The 8,405-nt window shown below is 37.9% G+C and overlaps 1 pseudogene across 2 annotated transcripts; it reads right to left on the reverse strand.

Annotated features, from left to right (window-relative positions):
• Positions 1 to 3,437: 3,437 nt before the first annotated feature.
• On the reverse strand, positions 3,438 to 7,613 carry LOC149549591 (pentatricopeptide repeat-containing protein At2g13600 pseudogene; annotated as a pseudogene). 2 transcript variants are annotated; one of them, XR_016354123.1, is made up of 2 exons: positions 4,602 to 7,613; positions 3,438 to 4,459 (listed from the first exon to the last, which is right to left on the reverse strand). The product of XR_016354123.1 is annotated as a pentatricopeptide repeat-containing protein At2g13600 pseudogene, transcript variant X1 (transcript). The 2 variants fall into 2 exon arrangements; XR_016354124.1 differs by having other exon boundaries at positions 3,438 to 7,120; positions 7,210 to 7,322.
• Between the last annotated feature and the right edge of the window lie 792 nt (positions 7,614 to 8,405).

Raw genomic sequence — 8,405 nt, forward strand, 5'->3', positions numbered from 1 at the left:
CCTGTAGTTAAGCGCGCTCAGGCTGGAGTAGTACTGGGATGGGTGACCTCCCGGGAAGTCCCGTTGCTTCACCCCTGTGAGCATCACTTAGATCCAATGAGTGCTAAGTGTTCCATTTATTCTCATGAGAGATGGATTCATGTTGAATCACTACTCATGAAACATGGGTCAATAAGTTTGACTCAAAATCACAAAGTTAAATCCTCATATTCACATCACAAAGGTTGTTTTGTTTTATTCAAAGACCCTGGTTAAGGATTTTTTTAATGAGACGCAAATTGATATTCCATGCTTATGTTTTATTGTGACTATTGAGTATGAACGACTTAAAAGACCACCGGACCTACTGGCTAAAGACATGAATTCTATTGTGTTGCTTCCGGACAGAGATATTCAGTATTTCGACAAAGGTAATCATATATCTTTGTTCTTAAGCTAAAAAGGCATGTATTTATGCCGTCGTGGTTGAAAATTTTCTGTAGCAACTATCTATTATATTTCAGTGAAGGCAAATAAGGTAGTTGGAACGGTCATTGCTCATGGTCGTATTTTTTTATTAGGGTTTCTAACAATAATGTTTGAGCTTACAATTTCAACAGCTTTCAAAAGGAATTTGGTTGATAAGAATATATCAAGCGAAATGTTAAAGAATTTTTAAGACAAATGTGTTGGTGGAGACAGACGTTTTTCTCTTAATAACTTGTTTAAAGAATGTAAAGCAAAAGCTTAAATCCCTAGTCAATATTTGAAGAAGTCTAAAATAGGATTATAACTTAAAGTGAAGACAGTTAAAAAGAAAAAGAAAAATGACTCTGGTTAATGAAAGGTTGTTCGTAATATTAACACTTTTGTTATTAATAATTGAGAGATTATGAATGGGTAACAATTTGTTGATTAAATATTTTGTTAAAAAAATATGGGCTTAAGATGAGTATCACAGATTTCATTTCAGTGTGAAATTCGAAACAAGTACTGAGAAAAAGAAAGAAGAAAGGTTTCATCTCTTAAATTGATTATTAAAGATTTGGTTTGTCAAATTAACAAAGTTATAATGAGTTTTATCATCAAGCCATGTTTGATTAACAAGTGGAAAACTAAAAGAACCCTATTAGAGGGTCGGACCGAGACAATTATTGTATGAAAGATTATTTACCCTAACAGAAGGTTGAAATATCAGACAATTACATGTCCATTTTTTAACAGTTGCAATCATCTTGTAACAATACTAAACATTGAAATATGTACCTTAAATCCCTATATAAGGGAAGGTATGCATGCATAAAAAATGTACTGAGTGTGTGCATATCTCCTCTTGCATAAGGATTGTATTTTATATTGATTCAATGCAAATCTTATTATTATTTATGATTGCATGAATGCAAAAGTGAACAATTGTATATGTGCAACCATATGTAATCTAATTCATTTGTAACAAAAAGAAGTAGAGGAGTTAGTGTTCCTTGCAGTTAGAGCTACAGAATATTGTACAAGTCGGTGCTCGGATTTGAATCCAGGTTTGGAGTGGTTTGTCTCTATGACAAAACAAGTTGGTTTTGAGGGTTTCCCACCCTGCACAAAATTCAATGTAATATGATATTTCTTGTGAGTCTCATTTAGTTGTTATGATATGCTCTTTTTCAATTTAAAGCATCCATTTTGTTGTGTTCTTGCAAGTTAATCATTGTTCATGTTTAAGTTTGAATGATTCATTTGGGTAATTCGCAATAAACAGTTAATTTGTAATTCAATTTTTTTAAAGGTAAAAGATTCCAACACTCTGATTCACGCCACTCCTCTAAAAATGTTTCTACTTCCAACAGAAGTGAGGAAAGTGTCGGATCATTGTAGGCAAGGTAGAAGTGATAAAAGAGAGGAAAATGTTGATAGGACACCATGCTAGGTACGCCATCTCATTTGTATGGCAAGGGCCACATGAGGCCAAGGGGGATAGTCCATCTGTCTTTGGGCCCTAGGTTGGAAGTTTCTCGGGCACCTCACCAAATCATCATACCTCCTTTCTCAATGAATGTGAGATCTTAAAAATATGTATATATATACATCTAATCATGATATTAGTATTTTCCTAACTTGCTTGCGTGAATTCTCACTGAGTTGCAAAAGTTATTTCTGAACCCCACTCAATTTATAATAATCTAGATGGAAAAATGAATACTCGTAAATAGGGGAGATTGCAATTTCAAGAAACATTCTCCATGCTAAGTGCTTCTGGCACGTCAGATTCTAGCTTGGTTAAGGCCGTGTATTTTATTTTTTATTTTGGTAAAAAGGTATTTATACTCCATAATTAATTCGCTCATTTGCAGCCTCCACCTTTACTATATTCTAGGTAGTTGCACGAATTCTCATTGAGTTACAAAGGTATCTCTGAACCCTACTCGATTTATAATAACCTAGATGGAAAAATACTCGTAAATAAGGGACATTGCAATTTCAAGAAACATTCTCCATGCCAAGTGCTTCTAGCAACTCAGATTCTGGCTTGGCTAAGGCCGTGTATCTTTTTATTTTAGTTTTGGTAAAAAAGTATTTATACTCCATAATTATTTTGCTCATTTGCAGCCTCCTCCTTTACTGTATCCTAGGTAGTTCTAATGGATTTATGCATTTAAACAAGATAACCATTAAAAGTAAAGCTATAAATTGTTTGGCAAGGTAGTGAAGCCTAAGGTCTACCCTTCCTCTGCCTCCTAAGAAGTGAAATGCCTTCAGGAGTTTTGCTGCTCAGTAATATCAGTGACTCGCTAGTATTAACAAGCTAGGAAAGCATAGACATTTTGATATAATCTTATGACAATAAGAGTAAAGGAAAGTTAAGCAGTCTATAATATAAATTAATGATCAGAAATAAAAATGTCTTCACTGGTTTCAGTAATGTTAAGTTATTAACAAACCCTAACTCCATAGCCGTTTTGAAATGCTTATATGGAATGTGACATGAAACATCAGTAAGGAAAACATAGTAGTTCAGAGGAATCATAGACCATAGGAATCAATTTAGGCCATCCAAAATTGTTCGTCAGATATTCCAGCAGATCCGACCTCTTTTATGTGACTTTGCATTATGTTCAAGAGATGGAACCTGAAAAACAGGCATATATAGGCATCTTAAAATCTTTTTTGGCATTTGCCGTCCTAGAAATTCTTTCAAACAATACATGTGGATCGCTCAAGATATATTTATATTATCCTATTCTAACTCAAGTAGTAGCTTACCCCAGCTGACTATGTAAACAAAAAAGGCAAATCTGGGCTGCTTTGCATTAATCCACTCATAAGAAATATGAAGTTCTCCGTGTCCTGGATTGCAATCTGAAACTCCAAGACTAATTTTTGTACTAATAAATTAATAACTTGCTCCAACTCAAAAACCTTGCCAAGAAATTGTTGCATATTTCTTATAGGTTGCCCCAGCCCCATTCCAAACACAAACGAGTATTTCATTCAATTAATAGTATGTAGAATACATTGTATTTCAAAAAGCCCTATTCTGGCCCAAGTGAATGACATTGAAAACATAAAATTCAATGCCACTTTCAAGCTGAAGTTTCCCACAACGGTTCAGCAGACGTAACCATCGTAATCTTGATTGAAGAAGCGTTCATAACAACCTAGACTTTACATGCTGGCTTTATGCACTAGATATGTTGATTTCAGTAGAGATTTAAAAGAGTGAGAGAAACCGTTACAGAACTTAATTTAAGAGCCAGGAAAATTTACACACTCCACATGGTAACTACCCCAACAAATTAATTAGCAACCACGAATTAGGAAGTTCCGAAATGCAAAAAGCGAAATGACATTTTCACAACAGGCAGAGAGAGAGAGAGGGAGAGGGAGAAAGAGAGGGAGCAGAGAAGAACACGCGCTTTAAGGAAAATGCGAAAAACAGATATAACACTTTCACAACGAGCAGAATCGTGAAGGTGGATTTAGAAGGGGTCATTCAAGATGGAACCAAAATGTGTGCTCCTGGTGATTACTGTTTTTCATCAACAAACGCTGCAGGTAATAAATAATCTAATCCTTACCATACCAATGGAATCTGTGGGACACAACCATGAATGATTGAAAGAGCATCAGTAATGCCAGTGGTGAAGACAATCTGGATGCCATGGTTCAGGATTTCACGGAGAACAGCAGCACAGAGCAGGCTTCGCGCTGGCATGAGCTTGCTAGTGGTGAAAACAATTTGGTGTAATTGGAAATGCAGGACAGACAAGGTACATGAAATGTTTCCAGACAGCCACCTCCATGCATGTCGTGTATATACTTGCAAACTGTAGAAGCAAAGACTATGCACATGGAGCGATGTTTGCACATCTTCTATTGCATCTGGAAATCTAGAGATTTGTAGGCCTGAGATCTGTTTTCAAACCCCTGGTCTTGGAGGACATGCGTTCTCTCTTCTTGATATATGTGGAAGCAGCTGCCAAACCATCTGCAATGTGAACAAGAGGTCACCAAAATACTTTGCATAAAAAAATTTCTTTAAAACTTGCAACTTCTTGATATCACATGGAGGAAAATAGGTCTATGCATAAGTTTCTCAGAATTTGATTGGTTGAGGGAAGAAAGTTTACTAGCTATTTGAACACTATGCCTCCACTACAGTTCCCTGGCTGGAACTAAAAATTGAGGCATATGGATTTCATCACTGGTTGAATGAACATTCATTGGTTATCATTATCTGGTTTTCCTTTATGTAAATTTGAAACCCTTGGATTATAATTATCTCTCCGTGGGACAAAGGCCCTGATTTACATAACAGACATTACTGAAAAATGGTGCGATCCCCCAGGATCATTGGATAGGAATCTAGAAGGGCGCAGACTAACTTTCAGTAGCTAATATATAGCCTTAATTTGATTCTCTGTAAATCTTACAATTGCAGCTAGCACCAATTCTTATTGTTTCTGTGTGGTATGTAGATCTACGATTGCTTGGTAGTCATGTTAGCAGAAATATGGGTTTTTTCACGTGATGAGTTGATGAGTTGGTCTGGTGGTGGAGAATTTGTTCTTGAAAGTGGGGTCACAAGTACTTTCAAGTTCAAGTTCTAGAGAAAGTAAAGTTCAAGTTCTGTCTTGTTTTTAGCACAATTAAATGCCGAAGTATGAGGTAATCCCATACTAGTGTTGACCAGCATAAATAGACCATTATCGTAGACTATAAAAACTCCTTTCCTTTCCAAATTTAATGGCAGGTTTGCAAAGGGAAGTCAACGAATAAGTGTCTCATGTTCTTCTATTTCATCCAATAAAAAATCATATTTAGGCACGTAGCCTTCACCCTCCATCTTCTTTGAAAGTTTCTCCAACATTGCATCAATGTCCACTGTTTGTGGGTGAGATACATTTGTCACCACAAATGTATGCACCTGGTTATTGACCTCGATCCAACTACATCCTGGAGTTTTTCTCACCCCCTTGTCTTTCATCATCCTTCTCACTGTCGCTGCATCGTTCCATCTGCCAGCTGCAGCTAATATATTTGAATACAAGACATAAGGTCCAGCATTGTGTGGTTCTAGCTCAAAAAGTCGTTCTGCTGCCTGTTTAGCAAGTTCTATATTTGGGTGAATTCTGCATGCATTAAGCAAGGCACCCCATATAGAAGCATCAGGTTCAATGGCCATATTGTTGATGATATCTGCTGCTTCCTCCAGATAACCAGCACGCCCAAGAAGATCAACCATGCAAGCAAAGTGATCAAGTCTAGGCGAAATGAAATAGTCATTAATCATTGAATTGAAGTAGCGACGGCCTTCGTCTACAAGGCCTGCATGACAGCATGCTGAGATGATAGCAATGAAAGAAGCATCATTTGGTTTAATACCTTCATGTAGCATCTGCTCGAACAGTCGGATGGCAGCCATCCCCTGTCCGTTCTGTCCATATCCTCCAATGATCGCATTCCATGAAGGCACATTCTGTTCTGTCATTCTGTCAAAAATTTGTTGCGCATCTTGGACATCTCCACACTTGGCATACATGTTTACCAGAGCACTCCCAACAGCAACATTTGGCGTAAGCAAACTTTTGATAATGATGGCATGTACCTGCCTGCCCTGTTCTCCCGTAGCTAGGCCTGCGCAAGAACTAAGAATGCTAGAGAATGTCACAGAATCTGGCTTGATTCCCATCAGTCGCATTCGGCGAAACAATTTCACTGCTTGCTGAATGTTCCCGCTATGAGAATACCCCACAATCAGTGATGTACATGATATTGCATCCAGTGAAGGCATTTTCTCAAACACAAGGGATCCGTAATCCATACTCCCACATTTAACATACATATCTACAAGAGCATTTCCAACAAAGATATTCGATTGGAATCCACTTCTGATGATGTGGGCATGGACTTGCATTCCCTGCCCAATTCCTGACATACGCCCGCATGCGCCAAGGGAACTGGCAAAGGTAAAATCGTTAGGCTTCACACCCAATTCTAACATTGCTTTAAACAACTCGAAAGCTTTGACACCGTCACCGTTCTGGACATAGCCTGCTATCATTGAAGACCAAGAAACCTCTTCTTGATTAGGCATTTTGTCAAATATATTGCGGGCATCCTCAACAATTCCACATTTGCCATACATATCAATAAGTGCGTTTCCCACAATAGCATGCATTTCATATCTAGTTTTTATTATCAGACTATGTACCTGTTTCCCATACTGAATCATCTGCAGCCCGGAGCATGCACTGAGAACACTTGCAAACGTTGAATGGTTAGGTTTACATCCTATCCAAAGCATTTCGCCAAACAATGCTAACGCCTCATCCTCGTTCCGATTCTGAGCATACCCCGATATAACAGTGGTCCAAGAGACCACATCTCGTTCAGTCATTTTGTCAAACAGGTCGCGTACATCTTCAACAAGGCCACACTTCGAATACCCTCCCATCATGGTATTCCAGGAGAAGACATTTCGTCCAGTCATTTCATCAAACAATTTGCGTGCATTTTCCAATTTCCCGCACTTTGCGTACATTTCAACAAGACGATTGTGCACAAAGACACTCAACCGAAATCCCTTATTGATCATGTGGGCGTGAAGTCTCTCGCCATCTGTCAATAACTTACTATCGATACAGAGCTGCAGGAGATATCCATAGCTATTAGAATCCATTGGAATATTACCATTCTCCATTAAACTCAAAATTTCATCGAAACCTCTGTTCGTACATATTGCTTTTGTATCGACGCCAATTAGTTCCTTGTCAGTGGCATATGAAATTCCCCGCCTTGTAAAATGTGATTGATTTAGTCCATTGTTTAGGTGAGTAGCTCTTGAATTGGTTGTATGTTTCGTAAATGGCAACTGCAATGTCATGTTGAGAAGGAAAATGATGTGCCTCGACAGCTTCATTGCAGCCCTCCATTTTCTTAGTTTACGACTTCATTAAGTCGCGGGGATTTAAAGAACTGACTGCTGGTTTTGGAATTTTACATGCTTCGATAGTTTTAAAAGCGGCAATCTTACAACCAGAATTTTTTACTCACATCTAAAATGATCGTAGATATGCTCACGGATCTGTTCGAAATCATGACGCATGAAGTTTGAACGGAGAAGTTTACCCTCGGGAATGCTAAGAGTGTATTGGTATAGTTAATTTCACTCGTAGAGATTAAAAAATTATATATTGGATTTTGACAATTTTATGTTTTTCACTTTATATGGGATTTAGCTAATTGAAAATTATAATTTTTTAAGTGAAGCACTCGGACTTATTGGGAGGTCATCCATCCCAATACTACTCTACCTTGAGTGTCTTTTTAATGAATAGTTCACAAGGCACAACACTTGGTGAAGGTTTTGCAAATGGGGTTGCAAGCAGAGTGGGTTTAGCCATGGAGGAAACTTCGTAATTAAGTGCGCTCAAGCTAGAGTAGTACTAGGATGGGTGACCTCCGAGAAGTCTTAGTGCTTCACCTATGTGTGCATTACCTAGATCCAATGAGTGCTAAGTGTTCCATTTATTCTCATGAGAGATGAATGTGTGTGAATCACTACTCATGAAGCATGGGTCAATGAGACATGCAAAATATCTCCTACTTATCAATTAATGAGCTTAAGGGGTTTTCTAATGAATAGTTCATAATGCACAATACCTGGTGAAGATTTTGCAAATGGAGTTGCAAGCAGAGTGGGTTTAACCATGGAGGAAACTTTGTAGTTAAGCACGCTTAAGCTGGAGTAGTACTGGGATGGGTGACCGCCTAGGAAGTCCCAGTGTTTTACCTCTATGAGGATCACCTAGATCCAATGAGTGTTAAGTGTTCCATTCATTGTCATGAGAAATGGATTCATGTGAATTGCTACTCATGAAACATGGGTCAATTAGTTTGACTCAAAAACTACACAGTTAAATCGTGATACC

Source organism: Cupressus sempervirens, chromosome 7 (genome assembly GCF_028749045.1).
Source record: "Cupressus sempervirens isolate cs-2001-9-10 chromosome 7, ASM2874904v1, whole genome shotgun sequence".
NCBI lineage: Eukaryota > Viridiplantae > Streptophyta > Pinopsida > Cupressales > Cupressaceae > Cupressus > Cupressus sempervirens.